The following is a 22,809-nucleotide window of genomic DNA, read 5'->3' as shown; positions in this document are numbered from 1 at the left end:
TAATACATTTTGTTTATAGATTGTCGAGAACAATATATTTGGAAAGGCACACAAATGTCTATGTAAGGTCCCACAGTTGACATTGCATGTCCGAGCAAAGATTTGTGTCGAGGCACAGGATTGTGTCGAGGCACAGATCTGGGGAAGGGACCCAAAAAATGTCTGCAGCATTCAAGGTCCCCAACAACACAGTGGCCTACATCATTCTTAAATGGAAAAAGTTTGGAACCATCAAGACACTTTCTTAGAGATAGCCGCCCTGACAAACTGAGCAAATGGGGGAGAAGGCCCTTGGTTAGGGAGATGACCAAGAACCCGATGGTCACTCTGACAAAGCACCAGTGTTCCTCTGTGGAGATGGTTGTCCTTCTGGAAGGTTCTCCTATCTCTGCAGCACCTCACTAATCAGGCCTTTATGGTAGAGTGGCCAGGCGGAAGCCACTCCTCAGTAAAAGGCACAAGACAGCCCACTTGGAGTTTGTCTTAAGACTCTCAAACCATGAGAAACCAGATTCTATGGTCTGATGAAACCAAGATTGAACTCTTTGCACTGAATTCCAAACTTCACGTCTGGAGGAACACTAGCACCATCCCTACGGTAAAGCATGGTGGTGGCAGCATCATGCTGAGGGGATGTTTTTCAGCAGCAGGGACTGGGAGACGAGTCAGGATTGAGGGAAAGATGAACAGAGTAAAGTAAAACGAGATCATTGATGAAAACCTTCTCCAGAGCACTCAGGACCTAAGGTTCTCCTTCCAACAGAACAATGACCCTAAGCACACAGCAAAGACAACGCAGGAATGGCTTCGGGACAAGTCTCAGAATGTCCTTGAGTGGCCCATCCATAGCCCGAACTTGAACACGATCCAACATATCTGGAGAGACTTGAAAATAGCTGTGCAGCAACGCTCCCCATCCAACCTGACAGAGCTTGATCTGCAGAGAACAATGGGAGAAACTCCCAAAACAATACAGGTGTGCCAAGTTTGTAGAGTTGTACCCAAGAACACTCCAGGCTGTTTTTGCTTTGTCATTATGGGGTATTGTGTGTAGATTGATGAGGGGAAAAAACAATTGAATTAATTTTAGAATAAGGCTGTAACACAACAAGGTGGAAAAAGGGAACGTGTCTGAAATACTTTCCAAATGCACTGTGTATTTATATGACTTGATTTGTGAAATGTGTAAGAAACGAACCCCATGTGTCCATATGTCGTACGATGTCGTACGATACAGCAACGATTATGCGTTGCATCATATATTTGAACAGGTCAAATAACAATACTTAATGCTTAACAATGTAATTCTGAAAAGTATTTCAAAATACATATGTCGTGTCTTCACTATCATTAATTTGAAGACATAGTTTTTATCAGAGTCTCTGTAATTAGTATTACGCGATCAGCTGGTTAATCATGTAACTGTAATTAACTAGGAAAAATATTCAGATTACAAAGTTATCATTTCCTAAAATAAATTTTCAGATATTTTATCTGATCAATTAGTCTTCGAATTAATGAATTATTTACTTTACCTCACGTGAGTCTCATTCCAAACATCTTAAATGGTTGGCTATCTGCACGAACCCAGTCTTCACTAGGAGTCATCCATACATCAATTGTCTTAAATAATTTATTTATTACTAACTAAGTAATTCACAGGAATGCATAAACAAACAAACAAGGTAAATGTGTTACAAGAAATGATAGGAGAATGTGCCGAAGTGGGGGTCGACTAAGAAGTCACTACAGAGTGATAATTATAACAATTGAAATGCTAATCCATTGCACATGAACGATCATTCATTCGGGAACAATTGCAATCAATATATATATTTACGCTCAGTGTGTGGTCTTCATCACTCGTGAAAAGTTTGTTTCTGTTGGAGAGTTTCGTCCTCTCTCTATGTCTTGGTTAGAGGGGTTAGTTCAGAGTGACATTCATTAATTTGTCATAGAATGGATGTTTCGGCAGTTGTCATTCTTCGCGTTCAATGATACCGAATTCCTAGCTGCAGACTAGTAATTAATATCAAAGACTTGTTCTTATTCTGTCGGTATCGATAGTCTAAGAGTTTAACCACGTGGAATGGTTAAAAGATTCAGCAATGGTTACAACAGTTGTCCTCTCCTAATGGAGAAAAACATGGTCTGGTGATAATTTCCCAAAGTTGGGTTTTATTCGGAATTGCAGAAAAGGGGCTGTCCCAGGATGCCTGACCCCAACTGGGCTCAGGGGCGGTCCTCTGATTTAGTTCAAATCAAAAGGGAATTGTATTTTCCTTCATTAAACAGTCCAAAATCATAATACACAATTTTACAAACCGTATCATACTCACTCATTCATCTTATACAACAATTAGATGTAAACCTAATATCTGAGGCTATTATATAAACAGCGGTATGGTAATGTGGCCACACCGTCTCCCATGAGCTTCCCCAAGTTGTAACAAACGGACCAGTTCGTAGTTGGATTCTTCACCGATCTTTTATACTTTCTCCGGAACATGACATTTGTTCGTACCTCAAGTTCTGTGAGGTGGACGAAATTCCTTTGTGCTCTATGAAAATTTACTCTGCCTCTTATACTATGTGGCCATGTGGCAGGGTCTTCTCAGGAATTTACGACATCTCTCTGACCACAGCAGCCTAGTTGAAAGAGGCAAGGGGGAGGCAGGGAGAGGGGTATGGGGCTTGCTATACCCAAAGAGGGCAACGTCATGACACGTATGTTGAAGTCATTTTAATAAAAATAATTCTCCACATGTTTTCGTCTATCTATCATACTTCCAGTGTCAATGGTAAAATTTCAATGTGGCCTGTGTAGACACTTGTACTAATTATTTTAACACCAAATTTCATACATTTACACCAAACTGAATTTGTTCAGTGGCACATTTTGATATCTTAAAAGGTTACTGATATTCCATTGAGAGTTTATTTGATGCTTTTGGTTCAGGTTTTTTACATGATTGCCAAGCTATCATTTCAGATTAACTTGTTAGCCTATTTGATGCTTAAATATTAGCAACCTGGCATGCAAAGTCATGCGATTTATCACGTTATTGTTATTGGGTGAAACGATGAGGATTGCCAATGCATTAGGCCCAAAATTATTATGTGAATGATGTGAAGTTAAACAATCAGACTTTGCTTTCAAATTATCTTACTGAATCTGTTCAAGTTGCTTAGCTATTTACTGCTTAGCCGACATTTCACAGTTGTTATAAAATAATGCTCAATTTCAAATTCAGCCTAATTAAATGCAAGTCTAAAACTTTTCACATACGATTTGAAAAATGGTTTTGTACAAATGTTTAAGTTCTCACCCTACAAACTATCTACTCTCATTGAAACAGTTTTTAGAAGAACATGTAAGGGAACTTGGTACGTGCGGCACTTATTTTATTGACCTGGCTGATGTTTGGGATGGTAGTAATGGGCAACCAATTATGGAGCATTGATTGTTTTAGTTTTCTGAAAACATTAACAAAGGATTTAGATACAGTGCCTTGCGAAATTATTCGGCCCCCTTGAACTTTGCGACCTTTTGCCACATTTCAGGCTTCAAACATAAAGATATAAAACTGTATTTTTTTGTGAAGAATCAACAACAAGTGGGACACAATCATGAAGTGGAACGACATTTATTGGATATTTCAAACTTAAAAAAAAAATCAAACTGAAAAATTGGGCGCGCAAAATTATTCAGCCCCCTTAAGTTAATACTTTGTAGCGCCACCTTTTGCTGCGATTACAGCTGTAAGTCGCTTGGGGTATGTCTCTATCAGTTTTGCACATCGAGAGACTGAATTTTTTTTCCATTCCTCCTTGCAAAACAGCTCGAGCTCAGTGAGGTTAGATGGAGAGCATTTGTGAACAGCAGTTTTCAGTTCTTTCCACAGATTCTCGATTGGATTCAGGTCTGGACTTTGACTTGGCCATTTTAACACCTGGATATGTTTATTTTTGAACCATTCCATTGTAGATTTTGCTTTATGTTTTGGATCATTGTCTTGTTGGAAGACAAATCTCCGTCCCAGTCTCAGGTCTTTTGCAGACTCCATCAGGTTTTCTTCCAGAATGGTCCTGTATTTGGCTCCATCCATCTTCCCATCAATTTTAACCATCTTCCCTGTCCCTGCTGAAGAAAAGCAGGCCCAAACCATGATGCTGCCACCACCATGTTTGACAGTGGGGATGGTGTGTTCAAGGTGATGAGCTGTGTTGCTTTTACGCCAAACATAACGTTTTGCATTGTTGCCAAAAAGTTCAATTTTGGTTTCATCTGACCAGAGCACCTTCTTCCACATGTTTGGTGTGTCTCCCAGGTGGCTTGTGGCAAACTTTAAACAGCACTTTTTATGGATATCTTTTAGAAATGGCTTTCTTCTTGCCACTCTTCCATAAAGGCCAGATTTGTGCAATATACGACTGATTGTTGTCCTATGGACAGAGTCTCCCAACTCAGCTGTAGATCTCTGCAGTTCATCCAGAGTGATCATGGGCCTCTTGGCTGCATCTCTGATCAGTCTTCTCCTTGTATGAGCTGAAAGTTTAGAGGGACGGCCAGGTCTTGGTAGATTTGCAGTGGTCTGATACTCCTTCCATTTCAATATTATCGCTTGCACAGTGCTCCTTGGGATGTTTAAAGCTTGGGAAATCTTTTTGTATCCAAATCCGGCTTTAAACTTCTTCACAACAGTATCTCAGACCTGCCTGGTGTGTTCCTTGTTCTTCATGATGCTCTCTGCGCTTTTAACGGACCTCTGAGACTATCACAGTGCAGGTGCATTTATACGGAGACTTGATTACACACAGGTGGATTGTATTTATCATCATTAGTCATTTAGGTCAACATTGGATCATTCAAAGATCCCCACTGAACTTCTGGAGAGAGTTTGCTGCACTGAAAGTAAAGGGGCTGAATAATTTTGCACGCCCAATTTTTCAGTTTTTGATTTGTTAAAAAAGTTTGAAATATCTAATAAATGTCGTTCCACTTCGTGATTGTGTCCCACTTGTTGTTGATTCTTCACAAAAAATACAGTTTTATATCTTTATGTTTGAAGCCTGGAATGTGGCAAAAGGTCGCAAAGTTCAAGGGGGCGGAATACTTTCGCAAGGCACTGTAAATATGCTAAACAAAAAAATAAATGCAACATGCAACAATTTCAAAGGTTCTGATGAGTTACAGATCATATAAGAAAATCAGTCAATTGAAATAAATAAATTGCGCCCTAATCAATGGATTTCACATGACTGGGAATATAGATATGCATCTGTTGGTCACATATTCCTTGGAAAAAAAGGTAGTGGTGTGGATCAGAAAACCAGTCATTTGATGTGACCATCATTTGCCTCAAGCAGCAATTCACATCTCCTTTGTATAAAGTTGATCAGGCTGTTGATTGTAGAATGTTGTCCCACTCCTCTTCAATGGCTGTGTGAAGTTGCTGGATATTGGCGGGAACTGGAACACGCTGGCGTACCCGACGGTCCAGAGCATCCCAAACATGCTCAACGAGTGACATGTCTGGTGAGTATGCAGGCCATGGAAGAACTGGGAAATTTTCAGCTTCCAGGAAATGTGTACATATCCTTGCGACGTGTCTATATTTATCATGGTGTAAGATGGGGTGATGAATGGCACGACAATGGGCCTCAGGGTCTCGTCATAGTATCTCTGTGCATTCAAATTGTCATCGATAAAATGTAATTGTTTTCATTGTCCATAGCTTATGCCTACCAATACCATAACACCATGGGGCACTCTGTTCACATCGTTGACATCAGCAAACCGCTCGCCCACATGATGCCATACATGTGGTCTGTAGGTGTGAGGCTAGTTGGACATGCTGGCAAATTCTCTAAAACAACGTTGGAGGTGGATTATGGTAGAGAAATTAACATTCCATTTTCTGGCAACAGCTCTGGTGGACATTCGTGCAGTCAGTATGCCCATTGCGCGCTCCCTCAACTTGAGACATCTGTAGCATTGTGTTGTGTGACTAAACTCCACATTTAAGAGTGGCCTTTTATTGTCCCCATCACAAGTTGCACCTGTGTAATGACCGTGCTGTTTAATCAGCTTTTTGATATGCCACACCTGTCAGGTGGATGGAAATATCTTTGCAAAGGAGAAATACTCAATCACAGGAATGTAAACAAAGGTGTGCACTGAATTTCAGAGAAATAAGCTTCTTGTGTGTATGGAACATTTGTAGGATCATTTATTTCAGCTCATGAAACATGGGACCAACTCTTTTTACACGTTACGTTTATATTCTTGTTCAGTGTGCACAAACACGGTAAACATGTAATTTAATACATCTGTAAAGTAAATGTACTTGTAATGTGTGGTCAACCTTATGACTCTGCGTTGACAATAGATGCGTTTTGAATGACTGGTTATTCACATAAGTCTCCACTTCCGCCCTCTGTCAACAAAAAGTATATTACCCTCTTCATATGTCACTTCATTTCCATTCCATCACCCTTGTCAAACAAAGTGGATGGTAGTAGCTAGTCAAGTCATATTTCCATGAATTGGTGGAATTCATGATCCTTAGCCAACATTTGATTTTCTTGAAACCTGATGATGCTAGGTATGTAACTTACTAGCTAATACAAATTTGTGTCCTAGCAACCTAGGTTCATACAACAGACGTCTACAAAACAGTTTGTGTGTTTTTAATAGCAGAGCGTAGGTTTACTTAGCGATCTTAATATTGTTTCCAGAGTTTGATGGAGGAGAAAACATGTGGGTGCCTTTCAACTTTATTTCTGACATTTATTTTGACAGTTGGATACAATGTTTTGTTGATAGAGAAGTATAGTTTCAACCGTTATACCTAATGTGTTTCTATTAGGCAATTTTTATTCTGATTTAAAAAACAAACATTTTTTTTGTTGTTGTTAATGACTGGGATCAGATTTCTGTTGTACTTAGAGAATAACTGCATTCAGAGCTCATGCTCTCATGCCTCCAAACTGACTTTGTGGGCCTCCGTTGGACCAAAAGGGACGTTTTTAAGCAATGACGAGAAGTGTTTGGAATGGGTCAGTTCAGCAGGGAGGCTTGCTGGGTTAATGAGTGCCGTATGCTCTCAAACATGGGCCTGTATGTTCTCCTGTGCCATTTGGTCATGGAAAGACTGGCTTGGACGAGGCTGGGTATGCAGGCATCTGGCTCTCATTTTCATGTCTTGCACGTCTGGAAACCACCCATTGTTACATGATCAGGCGTGTAAAGCATTATAGCGGGGATCGGGGTTGGAGAGCATATGAATATCACTGGTGGTAGATTAATATCCATGGTGGGGGTTTTTTTGGTTTGGGGAAAAGTGTACAAATTTAGATAAACTTCAATAAAGCCACCACCTGGAAGGCAACTTGACTTCAGGGTATTTTTGAGTGGGGAATTGCCAAATAAATAATTGTGGTTGCAATTACAGTATACTAGCCAAGTCATAATCCAACGTGATTAGAACTGGGTGGTTTTTGTTGTCAGGGATGTCATTTCTTGGCCGTTTGGAATGTTTGACTTCACTGTTCAACGGGGTATTTGTGGATATTTCTTTCAGTTTATTCATTAAGGCTGGCAACTTCACCATTGTGACAACATCCTTGTCAGTTCATCCCTTGTCCTTGTCATCAGGCACTGGCAAATCATTTCACAGGACTAAGTTCACAGCATGATTTCAACACCTGCTGATGGTTGACTTCAGCTTGCATCAATAACATGCAATCAAGACAAGGAGGCAGTTTTGTGCTGATTTTAAATGCCAGAAATTCCATGAGAAACCACTTCTGAACTTAACTCTCTCTCCTGGGTGTGACTTAAATGCTAAGCTTTCCCAGTGTGAGCCAGCCAAGAGGAGCTATGCTCTATGCTGTTCCTGCAGCAACAGCTGGTGTGCGGGGGATGGGCCCTAGTTATTAAAGGTGATTTATTGAATTACGGTCTTTTGGAAATCAGTGGCGGCCTAAACTGGTCCTTTAGGACCGAGGCATGCTGCACTTGACTTCATTTAAGTGTTTAATTGCTTAATAATGTTTGCAAGCAAAACAAAACCGAGCCTAGTGATTTAGAGAGCTGGGGTTAAAGTGAACTGAAGTGTGAGCTGCAGACCAGTAGATTTACAGTGGAGGAAGCCAGGCTAACAGGATCTATGGGAAGCCCGTCTCTCTGTCTGCCTCCTGCATTCCTAATCGTGTGTATCGGAGTGTAAAGCGCACCTCTCATGTTGACTGACTGTCTTAATTCCCCCCGACAACTGCCGCTTGTTCTTTATATAACCAATTACTGGAATCTCTCACTTAGGCCTAACTGACAGATCTTTGCTCTGAATCCGTTTGGCAAAATCCCGTGTTTAGCAATAGGTCTGGCTGGACGGTCGTGGAGTGAATATGTTAGAGAAACGTAGACCCTAGCAGTGTTTTTCCTCAGCACCGGCCCTTGGCTAAACAGCCAGTGACAGACTTATTTTAAGCCGGCTACTTTTTCCACCTCAAATTAACTGCTCCTTGTTATTTAAAAGTTTCAATTCGCTATTCAGAAAATGTACAGTTCGCTAATCATCCCATGTTGAGTAAGTGGTAACTGTGTCAAAATACACTTAGCCGAATGATTGTTTTCTGGCACATTAATTTATTTTCTTTTGCGTGTCTCCTATAGCCAGCCACAGAGGTGTGACGCGGCACTTAGGCTGTTTACTGTGCATTGATTGACAGCCGAACAGCAAGTGTTTTGTAAAAGGTGTCAAGTTGACTGTATCCCATTGCAATTCATAAGTCATACAACATACTTATATGTCCATGGTATCGCACCGGGACAAGTATTTAAACCAAAGATCCCGTTTGTATTTTCCAGTCCAAATCAGGACTTGCCAGACAGTGATGTGCGAGTGACTCGTCAGGGAGCCGTTCACGCTTTTGGGCAATTATCTGCAGATAAATTATGAAATCATTAAATGAAGATTGTGAATTCACACTGCAGGAACAATAGATAGACAATTCTGCTCCAACTATGATAATAATTTTAAATTAATTTATGTAAAATCAGTAACATAGCTATAATATTTATTTATTTATTAAATACATCATTTGAAGAACTAACATTGTGGTAATTCATATTTTGCTGTAAAACTGTAAATAAGACTTTCAGAAGACTTAATGTTTACTGTTAAAGGTTTGATGTTCTCCACATATAGTCCTGATCATATAGGCCTAGACATTATCCAAAATAACTAACACACTGAATTCATACATTTTCGATAACTTAAATTGTAAAATCATGTCATTCTACACAATACTAGGGATGGGCACGGTTATTCGAATATGCACATGGACGTTAATATTCAATTACTTAGGAGAGTTCATTTTTGAGAATGGGGGGGGGAGTCTATCAAAACATTTTTTAAATTAAAAAATATATATATTTTAATATTGCTACATATCCTACAATGATGGACCATTTACATTTGAAATGTTTATAAAACAACAGTTTTATGACACATTACTCGTGCGCCCCATAAAGACACACCAGTAGCTTACACACATTTCACAAGTGTAGCTTGTTGTTGTCGGTCAATCAAAGCAGCGCTAGAGGCTCTATGTTTAGCAAGTGAATTGAGAGATTTAAAATGAATGCAGTAAAAATTACAGAATTAATTTGGCTAAATGATGATTGGAATACAATGATCAACTGTCAGGTAAACTGTTGTTTCATATCAATGGAGTTGTTGTAGACAAGGACACCTCAAACTAGTCTCATTTAGCCTTGCTACGTTAGCTAGCAAGCTGGCTAACGTAGCTACCTACTGCAGCTAGCTAGCTTCTTTACAATTATATGAGGCAGTCAAGACCGGCAATACCAGACGTTATGATAGACAAACCGGTGCGCCCTGGCCCCTACTATCATACCTCGTTCAAAGGCACTTCAATCTTTTGTCTTGCACATTCACCCTCTGAATGGAACATGTACACAATCCATGTCTCAATTGTCTCGAGGCTTAAAAATCCTTCTTGAACCTGTCTCCTCCCCTTCACTCACACTGATTAGAAGTGGATTTAACAACTGACATCAATACGAGATCATAGCCTTAACCCTGATCATTCTATGTGATGGAAAGAGCAGATGTTCCTAATGTTTTGGACATTTAGTGTATTTCGATTATCCGGATATCCCAAAAAATAGAATAATATATAATTTGAATAGTGAAATAATTTCAAATACCCATCCCTACACAATACCACAACAAATTTGACCTTTTCAATATATCTACATGTCGTGTCATATTATCAAGTGTGTTAACTCCTGTGCAGCATGAGTGGGGAGCTAAACATGATACAGCCCAGACTCGCAGTGCAGGCTAGCAGTGAGTATGTGGAGCAGGCACGGTGCGCTCCGTGGGACATTGACTGCGCTGGTAGACAGACTTGATACGTGAGACATATTTGACAGGTACCGAAAGTAACACAAATTCTAGTACCAAACCGTTTTTTCATGTTGATGGACAGAAGTTTTGGTATACCGTGCAACACTATTAAACATGTGGGTTTTTGTTAACAGAATGACGAGACAGTAGGCAATATTTATTTAACTTACAGAAGGCAAATCATTTCTGCAAAACTAATTATACAGGGTTCTTTACTTCAACGTTATTGTGTTTTTGATGATTTTTGAATAGGCTATATGTGCCTTCGGAAAGTATTCAGAGTTCACACCCTTTTGACTTTTCCACATTTTGTTATGTTACACCCATATTCTAAAATGTATTAAATAAATAAAATATCCTCAGCATTCTACACACAATACCCCATAAGGACATAAGGGACTGGGAGGCTAGTCAGGATCGAGGCAAAGTTGAACGGCGCAAAGTACAGAGATCCTTGATGAAAACCTAATCCAGAGCGCTCAGGTCTTCAGACAAGGGGTGAAGGTTCACCTTCCAACAGGACAACAACCCTAAGCACATAGCCAAGACAACGCGGGAGTGGCTTCGAGTGGGGTGTCCTCAGGTGGGGCTGCCAGAGCCTGAAAATAGCTGTGCAGCAACGCTCCCCATCCAAACCGACAGCGCTTGAGAGGATCTGCAGAGAAGAATGGGAGAAAGTCCCCAAATACGCATGTGCCAAACTTGTAGTGCCATACCCAAGAAGACTGAATGCTGTAATCTCTGCCAAAGGTGCTTCAACGAAGTAGTGAGTAAAGGGTCTGAATACTTCTTTAATATATGTTTTTTTATTTTTAATACATTTGGAAACATTTCTTAAAACCTGTTTTTGTTTTGTCATTGTGGGATGATGTGTGTAAAAACAATTTAATCCATTTTAGAATAAGGCTGATTACTTTCCGAAGGCACCGTATATACAGTACCAGTCAAAAGTTTGGACACACCTACTCATTCCAAGGTTTTTCTTCTTTATTTTTACTATTTTCTACATTGAATAATAATAGTGACGACATCGAAACTGTAAAGATAGCCCTATTTGGTAAAACACCAAGTCCATATTATGGCAAGAACAGCTCAAATAAGCAAAGAGAAATAACCGTCCATCATAACTTTTAAGACATGAAGTTCAGTCAATCTGGAAAATGTCAAGAACTTTGAAAGTTTCTTCAAGTGCAGTCACAATAACCATCAAGCGCTATGATGAAACTGGCTCTCATGAGAACCGTCACAGGAATGGAAGACCCAGAGTTACCTCTGCTGCAGAGGATGATTTCATTAGAGTTAACTGCACCTCAGATTGCAGCCCAAATAAATGCTTCACAGAGTAACAGCAACAGACAAATCTCAACATCAACTGTTCAGAGGAGACTGCGTGAATCAGGCCTTCATGGTCGATTTGCTGCAAAGAAACCACTACTAAAGGACACCAAAAATAAGAAGAGATTGTTTGGGCCAAGGAAAATGATCAATGGATATTAGACCGGTGGAAATCTCTCCTTTGGTCTGACGAGTCCAAATTAGAGATTTTTGGTTTCAATCGCTGTCTTTGTGAGATGCAGAGTAGGTGAACGGATGATCTCGGCATGTGTGATTCCCACCGTGAAGCAGGAGGTGTGATGGTGTGGTGCTGGTGACACTGTCCGTGATTTATTTAGAATTCAAGGCACACTTAACCAGCATGGTTACCACAGCATTCTGCAGCGATTTGCCATCCCATCTGGTTTGCACTATCATTTATTTTTCAACAGGACAATGACCCAACACACCTCCCAAGAAGGAGAGTGATAGAGTGCTGCATCAGATGACCTGGCCTCCACAATCACCCAAACTCAACCCAATTGGGATGAATTGGACTGCAGAGTGAAGTAAAAGCAGCCAACAAGCAACAAGTGCTCTGCATATATGGGAACTCCTTCAAGACTGTTGGAAAAGCATTCCAGGTGACACTGGTTGAGAGAATGCCAAGAGTGTGCAAAGTTGTCATCAAGGGTGGATATTTGAAGAATCTCAAATATAAAGTATATTTAGATTTGTTTAACACTTTTTTTTGTTTATTACATGATTATTTGTTATTGTTTCATTGTTTTGATGTCTTCACTATTATTCTACAATGTAGAAAATAGTACATTTTGTGTGTGGGTGTTAAATAATTTGGGGTTAGGGGCTCCCGGTCACAGCCGCATCAATCGAACTGCAGGCTATAGTGGCGCATCAGCACTGCAAGGCAGTACCTTAGACCACTGTGCCACTCGGGAGGCCCCTCTTATAGGCTACTTTTTAAGATAATTTTTTTTCTGCTAGATGTTTTCTTAGTGCTTTCCCATCTGTTTGACCAGAGATCAAAGCCTTTGCTTTGGTTGAATGGTTGAATAATATATATATATGCCTTATTTCTCTAGAATATAGACTCTTTGCTTTCATTTTACACCAAATTTGATTTGCTCCTATTAACTACAGATGTGAAAAGCCCCATGAGCATCAACATGGAAATGCCCTGTACAGTCCAATGCCTTTGGAGACCCTCATATGGCAGGTACAAAAGTCATAGTTGAGAGGGGGCCTGTTAAGAAAAGCAGCATTTATATATATATATAAATAAATAAACATTTTTTTTATATATATAAATAAATATATATATATATATATATATATATATATATATATATATATATATATATATATATATATATATATATATATAAAAACGTTTTTACCCCCTTTTCTCCCCAAATTCGCGGTATCCAATTGTTATCTTGTCTCGTCGCTACAACTCCCGTACGGGCTCGGGAGAGCCAAGCCGCACTGCTTCTTAACACAGCGCCATCCAACCCGGAAGCCAGCCGCACCAATGTGTTGGAGGAAACACAGTGCACATGGCAACCTCCCGGTCGCGGCCGGTTTCGACAGAGCCTGGGCGCAAAACCAGAGTCTCTGGTGGCACAGCTGGCGCTGCAGTACAGCACCCTTAACCACTGCGCCACCCGGGAGGCCCTAAGAAAAGCACCATTAACAAATCTCTAATCTCATCAGAGGAATTTGCCTCTTAAATTTTAAAGTACTTTGGTCATTCCCTGCATGCCTGGGAAACTAGGGAGTTTGCCTCGGCGAAATGTAATGCACTTCTAATGCACTGTTTAGATAAAGAGAAGAGGGATCTTTATCATAATGGTTTCCGAACTGCCATAAAAAAAATTGCATAGCACTCTAGTCCTCAATTTGTTTGTAATTTAACTCTCTCACGATATAAGGTTTACAGCAGCAACATATTTGCATATGTATCAATGCATATTTTACAATTGTATTAACTCTCGCAGCACTGCGAGTTTAATAGCACGGTCTCTATGGGAAGCAGCCACTTCATTCCCCATTAGCAGTATCTTATTTTTATTGAGTTGTAACAATATGCCACTTTTGCACAATCCAATCTTTCTGTACATCCGTTGGCACAGTTTGACTACCTGAAACTTGCACGATGCAATTTCAGTGCTAAGAAAGGGGATGGTTAGGCCTGTTATTTTAAATACTAGTTTCCTTTAACTTAATTGTAATTCTGCTAACAATAAATGTTAATATTTGTATAGTTAAGTCAGGCAGACAAAAACTACAGAACAGTTTATAATTAGAGATGGCTTAAATGTGTGTGTTATAATTTATTCTAGATTTTTTTTTGCTCACATACTGACTGTTAGAACTGATAAGGCTCCATAGATGAGGAATTGAAAAACTGTATGGTTGAAAGAGATGGGGCAAAGGGTGTGGCTCACAAGTCTTGCTGCACATCTGACTGACTTACTGCAAATTGAGAAATTATGTGACTAAACTCAACAAAAAGATGAAGAAACTGTATTATGAAGCCAAGATCAATGATGGAAAAAAATGTGAGTACTTTAAATTACATTATAGGCAGAAAGACATTCACCTCCATTTTCTATTGAATCAGATGGCTTATTCGTCACGACTATTTGACGTTGCCAATTATTTTAATGGTTACTTTAACGGTTTCTTCATTGGCAAAGTGGGCAATGTCAGTTTGAATTTTGTAAAGTTAGTGTGGGAGAGGTGGAGAAATTATTGTTATCGATCAATAATGACAAACTGCCTGGCATTGACAATTTAGATGGAGAGATACTGAGGTTCATAGCTGACTCTATGGCCAATCCTCTATGTCATATCTTTAGTTTGAGTCTCGAAGGTGTTTATCTTTAGGCCTGGAGGGAAGCCAAAGTAATTCTGCTACCCAAGTGTGGTAAAGCGGCCTTTACTGGTTCTAATAGTAGACCTTTAAGCTTGCTGCCAGCTCTTAGCAAACTGTAGGAAAAGATGTGTAAACACATTAACAACATACTTTCAGCATGCTTATAGCGAAGAGCAATTCACTGGTACTGCGCTGACACAAATGACTGATTGGTTAAAAGAAATTGATAGTAATACGATTCTGGGAGCTGTACTGTTAGATTTCAGTGCAGCCTTTGATATTATTGACCATAACCTAAGGTTGATAAAAGTATGTGTTATGGCTTTTCAACATCCGACAGATCGGAATTCACAATATGGCAATTTAATAGAACTGAGTTTTTTTTTAAATATTTTTTATGGAAGCTTCTCTAATGTCAAACATGTAAAGTGTGACGTACCGCAGGGCAGCTCTCTAGGCCCTCTTCAATTTATACCAATGACCTGCTACTGGCATTAAACAAAACATGTGTGTCCATGTATGCTGATGATATTCCAAATTGTTTGCATAGTCAACAATTAAACAGCACCAACACACACACACTAACCCCACCAGACAAGTCACCAGGGGTCTTTTCTCAGTCCCCAGTTCCAGAACAAATTCAAGGAAACATACAGTGTTATACAGAGCCAAGAGTGCATGGAACTCCCTTCCATCTTATAAAGGGCAAGTGAACAGCAACCCTGGTTTCAAAAAACAAATAAAGCAACACCTCACGTCACAACGCCTGTGTATGTCCTGACATGTAAGGGTAACTGATAGATGCGTGCACAAACACTACATGTTCATGTTTTTAAATGTATGCAAATTGTAAAGTCTTTAGTCTGTCATTTATTTTTTCGTTATGTGTCGACCCCAGTAAAACGATCTGTCACTAGTGGGGATCATAATAAATCAAATACACCGGATAGGTGCAAGGAAATGTGTTGTTTTACATGGTCAGCCATAGTAGTACAGTGCCCCTGGAGCAAATTCGGGTTCAGTGCCTTGCTCGAGGGCACATCGATTTTTCATGTTATCAGCTCGGGTATTCAAACCAGCAACCTTTTCGGTTACTGACCCAAAACTCAAACATGGAAAACATGGAAGAAGAATTATACCTGAACATGTGAGGGGTAAAAGAAAATTGTAAGGCCACTTATCTCACCACTCCTTGGCCTACATGTGAAGCTTTGCAGTGGTAGCTGTGTAGTTGATAGCTAGTGTCAGGAACGTTCTAGTCTGTGCTGTAACATTTTATTTCAACTGACAAATTAGCCTGCGTAATAAATCTGGTGATACAACTGGTGCAGAAATGCAGCCCTGTCTCGGCTAGCTGCACGTTCGGACTTAATTGTAATCAACACTGCTCGAGTCAAGTCTCGGAGACTAGTAAAACATGACACACTTGATTGCATTGCGCTTCAGAGATCCCAGAAGTGTCACTAGGCTACTGATAAGTTGCACAGTGGGACTCTCCGCTGTAGTGTAATGATCAATGGAGCTGTTGGAGGCTGTCTGAACTCACAGGAGAAAATGGCCCACTGTCCTTGAGGTTGAGGATTGTCTCCGTGTCCACCTGGACCCTTCTGGTCACTGGGTTGATACGGGGACATTTTAGTGATCTCTAATGGAGCCTCCTACACATACTCCATAGCTGCACTTCACACTTCTGGGGGTTATCAATCTGGCAACTTGTCAGGTCTGTGAAGGTGGGGGACCTCTGTTTGGCCACAGGCATCGGCAGTGCATGGTTTCTGGGCCATGTGTAAATGGCCTGGAAATGATCTGTGACATGGTGGCTGGGGCGGCACGCGCTCCCCCTGTGAACCTATTACCCAGATGAGCTCTCATCCCCCTGCCTGCCAAATTAGTTTTTTCTCTCTCTCCACTCTTCTTTGGATTCAGCCACCGATCATGATGGAGTGAAATCTGATGCAGCCAGACTGCCCTGCTTTATTCATATGTATGTGCCATAGGAATGGAGATGAAAGCAATAGGAATGTTTCATTTCTGCTTCTGCCGTGGCTTATCTGGAAGCACAAAGGGTATTGTCAAAGTGTTTCTCTGTGGAGACTTCATACACTGTGCGGTGACTGGAGCAGAGTGGTCCAGCTGAACTAAAAAGCCACAACCAGAAAATAGAGACTCGTACTTATACGTTTAGGGCTGACCGATTTCAACACCGTCTTAGACACGGCACCCAAACAGTACGCTTGAGGGACTGAGTACCTTTTAAGTCCTGCACTCTCTGAGGTGGCTGAAGCCACCCTTCTGACATTTAGCTGAGATGGAGCTTGGCTGACCTCCCTGGGTACTGATGATTCCCATCACCTGGAGGCTGGCCGGGACATTTCTATTTTAGTCAGCAGCTCAAGCACACAATCCAATTACACGGGCCAGCCTCGGCGTGGATCCCTGCACGGAATACCTGTCCCTCACCAGCGGGCCCACTGAAATGACTCATTAGCCAGGTCCTGCACATGTAATTGAAGTCCTTATTGAGTTGTTATTCCTCAGTGTTAAAAAATGTATCTTTGGGCTAAAGGTGCCAGCCACAGAGGTGAAAGTTCTCTGATCCAGGGGCTGTGTTATCAAGACCGGGTCAATTTTTATCCACCCTCTATCGTGCCGGCTTTCATCACCACTGGCATGTTGTGAAATTGGTATCAAAAATTGAATTTTTCATTCACCCGTTGCCATGGATACGCTGTGCAAACGGGGGGGTTTTGCCGAGCGTCATTGAAATGACAAATTGCAGTTGGAACCCACTCTCCAACCCTGAGGGAAATGGTCTGCCGCTATTTTATTCAGGAAATATTGATTAAATGAGAGATGTTTGAGAATGGTGAAAACAGAATGTTGTGGATGGATTGGAAAATTATATACTGGAACATTGCCTTTTCAGATTTTTCCTTTAATCCCTCAGTATTTAACTACACTACAGTGGGAGGAAATGCACACTGGCTCAGTAAATACAAACCCATTATTAAGATATGAAAACACTTGAGGTGAAAAAGCTTTAGGCCAAGATGGTAGGCTCTACACAATAATTGGCGAATGAGGTCATGCGAATTGACAGACTCCCTTTGGCAGGTAGGGATAATCTTTGTGTTTTAACCCCAGAAGATTGATTTGATGAGCGACTTTCATCCAATTGGACTGTATTTAACCTGGCGTGGGATGTTAAAACAGCTTACAGTGCTTTACTGGTAAGGGCAACGCGGTAAGTCGAGTACACACTGGGTTTCCAGCCCCCTTTCAACCCTACCAGATGGGACAACCCCGTGCCCTCTTCCTCAGTGAGTATCCTCTTGTGGGTGATGGTACTAATGTGGCTTCTGATGGTGGCCACTGTCTGTAAAGGGCTGAATGTGAAACCGGTGAGTTATGAGCATGGCAGACGAAGCCTGGCGGACATTGGGGATCCGCATGTCCCTGTTAATGAGAGCTGAAAAATGCAGGCAGGCGAGGCTCCCAGGTCGGGGCGGCAGCAGCAAGCTGCCGAGCACGCTCAACTAGGAAGCCCGTCAATAGCCAAGCAATCAATGCCTGCCTAGTGCAGAGCTGACTGAGAGCTGAGCAGAGCAGGTTCCGGGTCTGCAAAAGCAATAGGTCCGTCTGTATCGCTCATTGTGTCATCTTTGAGCAAAGGCTCGATAAATCCACCCCCGGCCTGTCACATTGGAGAGGCTCTATCTTCTAGTGATCTCTGTACACTAGCTTTAACGAGTGAAACAAAAAGGAAGATGAAAACCAGAGCGGCTCTTTCATCTGATGCAACGCACCTAATCTAACCAAGGGGAAGTGCTTCTGCCTGCACTGCACTTCTTCTCTTCCCCCCCACCCACCATCTCCCGCCCGAACCTCTTCAGAGAACTCTCTGTGATTCACACAGAGCCTGTCACTTTCTTTCTGCGCCAGCAGGCTTTGAGACCCATTCTTTATTAGAGATCCTCATTTACTCTGCAGGGAAGGGGGAATTAAAAATGAAAGGCGGCACTGTGCAGATGGAGGCAGAGCTCTCCACAATCAGGTCAGAGGTTCTCTTATGTAATCTCGTGCCCTTGTTTTCCTCCTCGCTCTCTCTTTTTTTTTTTTTTTGTCATCTGCCGCGTTGGATGTTTCCACCCCCGTGTTGAAAGCACCAAAGAGGGCCCTGACAGAACCGCGGTTGGAATCGATCTGATCCCTCAGTCTGTCATCACGCTGTGAGAGGCGTCCCTGCCCTGTGCCTGCTTCATTTTCCCTTCACGTTTCTCATCAACAGAGGTGTCCGTTACAAATGCCTGTATTAATCAGGCCCTTGTAGTGCGGCAGGAGGGCTGGCTTGTCTGCCCAGATTCACTGGTGCCTCTCCTCCCTGCGCACTCCCAAGGCTCACTGGCATGTGGCAGGGAAAGCAAAATTAGTTTAGAGATGTTATTTACAGCCGCTGGAAGGGCACCAGTTGCAGCAGAACGAGCCACCAGGGTTTATGTGTGACTGACTAGAGGGGAGAGGACAACCTTTTCTGGGGCTAACAGTAGAGCACTGCAGAGCCAGGAGAGTACACTCAGTACACAGTGTGCCGGAGCTAGCTAGGCTAACCATCGAGCAGGGAAGCAATCGCAGCAACTGCGTCTCTCTATTTAATGGGAGCCTTGCTTTTGCCACATCATGATGTTTACTGGAATAATACTTTCCATGGAGGTGCTGCGAAACAGGAATGATTTCTCTGAATAGTGACGTATTAAACAAGGAATATGTTTGATGTGGAATGAAACGCGTGTGCGCCATATGCTTGTGAAAACTCTTGAGCATAGCCCAATTTTAATGTTTGCACCAGCGCACATGAACATGGACATTGTAGTAAAATAAAGATGGTATGTTCATGGAGCGTTAGAAGCCAACCCTCTCCACACTGCTGTAGTCAACAGTCTATCTCCAAGCAGTCACCAGTCCTCTGACAGTTGAGTAAAGAGTGTTCCTTTCCCCCCCTTTCTATTGCCAAGAACAACATCTGTCTGTCAGATTTTCACCTCATATCCTGAATCTTAGTCTTCTGGGAAACCGTGGGAGTAGTCTACTAAGTTGCTATGGTATTGGACTTGACTTCAGATAGTTCAGGACTAGTATGAAGCCATTATCTCAAATTGAAGGAGCATTTCCAGCAGAATGATAGCTTGTGGAATTCTAAGCCCTTGGAAACGATGGCGCATTAGAGTTATGTGAAGGCAAGCTGTGTCTCGCCTTAACATGACCCCGTGGTTTTGAAATGGCTAACTGTTGCTGCTCACAATCCCCAACAGAGAGAGAAGTGGCGAGAGCGAGAGAATCGCTTGGAACAGTTTGCCCCCATGTCTGTCAATCAGGATCTTCCCATGTTGCCACAGTAATGACCGCAAATACAAAACGTAATGGATTGGGTGGGGAAATTCGAGGTATCTGGCAAGGGATGAAAAATGTATATTATTTAAGACATCCCCCTCAACCCCCATGTACACAATAATAGGAATGCCCTTTCCCGAACAGTCACCTGAAAGCATGGTCTGAGGTAGTAGCCTCTAAGCCAGACCAAATAAAATATCACTATTTAATTTAGTTTAATATATCTTAATTTGCCATTTGGGTCACTTCAAAGTGATAAAATAAGCGTCGTTTACAAATTGCAGGTCAGATTTATCCAGAAAATTATGACACCGTTTCTCAGGCACATTCTATCAATAGAATCTTTTCTCATCCATCCACGACTACAGCAACACATCAACAATACAATTGTACAGAATACAGGTGTAATTTATCTGACAAATGCGTGTGGTAACGGTTCGTATATTGGCTCTGTCTACACCTTTTTGAAATGTAATCTGTGATAAAATCCACAGAGAAGTAATCAGTCTGTCAGCTGATGATTCGTAGCAGGGCATTTTTGAAAACACCGGTGGGTTTGGAACAAAGTTACTTCGCATTTTACTGCTCGGACTTGAAATTAGCGTTTATAAAACAGCAGCCTACATGCTTGTTGTAACTAGAAAACTGCTTGATATGAATTGAGAACTCTCAGGTATTTTTTATTTTATTTAACCAGACAAGTCAGTTATGAACAAATTCTTGTTTTCAATGACTGCCTAGGAACAGTGGGTTAACTGCCTGGTCAGGGGCAGAACGACAGATTTGTACCTTGTCAGCTCGGGGATTCGAACTTGCAACCTTTCGGTTACTAGTCCAACACTCTATAGGCTACCCTGCCTAGACTCTAGAGCATGTTATGAAGTCTTGCCTGGGTTTGTTTTGTTGACTCGACAAAAAATACATATAAAATGTAAACTAAATTACCTAACTGACAGTTACTGAGTCTGGCTTTAATGGGCTACAATGGGTTTGTTTGATAGTGGTGTGATAAGAAAATGTATGTTTGCTTTGATGTAGCCTAGGCCTTTTCTCCATTATTGGAGTAGGCTCGTCCTTTCTGGAAAGAAGATTTTAGGAAACTGATTTGGTCAGTTTTAAGCCAAACAAACACAATTTGTTTTATACTCCACTGAACTATACTCTACTTTACTTTTGCTGTACTCTACTGTGCTTAAGTGTACTGTACCATCATATTGTGGAAAATAGACATCTTTATGATTTGGTCCTGTCACCAATCATAGACATCTATGTTTGGGTCAAATCAAGGCCGGACTGGATCAAAAATCTACGTGATGTTGAAATCGGGGGTTGGATCGGCCCTCAAAAAACAACTTCTGTGAACGTTGAAATCAAGGCCAGGGGGGACTGACCAACTACTTTTCAACTTCCATGGACCTCCAGTGTCCGTTGCTTCTCAGTGGGTGCGGATGCTGGAAAGAGGGGGTTCGTGGGTAGGTGTCAGTAAGAGCTGGAGGGGGTGTAACGTTAGAGGGAGGGGTTGTCCAGATTGTTTTCACACTCGCTTTGGCCACCAGACGAAGTAATTAAAATAAAACTGTTATGAGCTTGAAGGAAGGACAGTAGCAGGTGACCCAACTGTGGTTTCTGAATACTTTCCCATTGTAACCAATTCATTTGCAGTAATTCCATTACAGATTTTGAGAAAAATCGATAATTCTTTTGCCAATTTTAATCAAACAATAATTAATTAAAATGTATATTAGTACATTCCTAATTGGTATGTCCACCTTTACTTGTTACTTCTGTGAACTTTCATTATTCTCCCTCATTATTCTCCCTTCCTCTTGAAAATATCTTAAAAGATGTGTTTTTTTTGTAACAGAGTTACAAGGCACAAAGCAATGTTTCTTAAAGGCAACTCTTTTCTCAAACTATATACTGAACAAAAATATAAACACAGCATGTAAAGTGTTGGTCCCATGTTTCATGAGCTGAAATAAAAGATCCCAGAAATGTTCTATATGCACAGATGACAGATGTGGCATATCAATAAGCTGATTAAATGGCATGATCATTGCACAGGTGCACCTTGTGCTGGGGACAATAAAAGGCCACTCTAAATGTGCAGTTTTGTCTCAAGTTCTGAGTGAGCGTGCAATTGGGGCGACAGATAGCCTAGTGGTTAGAGCATTGGACCAGTAACCGAAAGGTCGGTGGCTTGAATCCTCGAGCTAAGGTAAAAATCTGTCGTTCTGCCCCTTAACAAGGCAGTTAACCCACTGTTCCTTGGCCGTCATTGTAAATAAGAATTTGTTCTTAACTAACTTGCCTATTTAAATAATGGTTAAATAAAAATACAAAATTGGCATGCTGACTGCACGAATGTCCAACAGAGCTGTTGCCAAATAATTCTATGTTAATTTCTCTACCATAATCCGCCTCCAACGTCGTTTTAGAGAATTTGACATTACCTCCAACCGGCCTCACAATCGCAGACCACGTGTAACCACGCCAGGCCAGGGCCTCCACGTACGGCTTCTTCACCTGCGGGATCATCTGAGACTAGCAACCTGTCTGTAATAAAGCCCTTTTTGTGGGGAAAAACTCATTCTGATTTGCTGCGTCTGGCTCCCCAGTGGGTGGGCCTGGCTCCCAAGTGTGTTGGCCTATGCCCTCCCAGGCCCACCCATGGCTGACCCACTGCCCAGTCATGAGAAATCCATAGATTAGGGTCTAGTTGAAAGTATTTCAATTGACTGATTTCCTTATATGAACTGTAACTCA

The 22,809-nt window shown here is 41.4% G+C and overlaps 1 protein-coding gene across 2 annotated transcripts in view; it reads left to right on the top strand.

The window, feature by feature from the left end:
• znf609a (zinc finger protein 609a) overlaps nt 1-22,809 on the top strand; it is a 179,914-nt gene that overhangs the window by 39,691 nt on the left and 117,414 nt on the right. The window contains exon 1 of one of the 2 annotated variants that reach the window (XM_064930480.1): nt 10,974-11,208. The exons of the other annotated variant lie outside the window; for it this stretch is intronic. The gene's annotated coding sequence lies outside the window, so the exon portion shown is untranslated. Of the gene's footprint in view, nt 1-10,973; nt 11,209-22,809 lie in introns of those variants that run through there. 2 annotated transcript variants of the gene reach the window in all.

The sequence above is a fragment of the Oncorhynchus masou genome, chromosome 22 (genome assembly GCF_036934945.1).
Source record: "Oncorhynchus masou masou isolate Uvic2021 chromosome 22, UVic_Omas_1.1, whole genome shotgun sequence".
Classification (NCBI taxonomy): Eukaryota; Metazoa; Chordata; class Actinopteri; order Salmoniformes; family Salmonidae; genus Oncorhynchus; species Oncorhynchus masou.
This window is presented reverse-complemented; position numbering and strand designations above follow the sequence as displayed.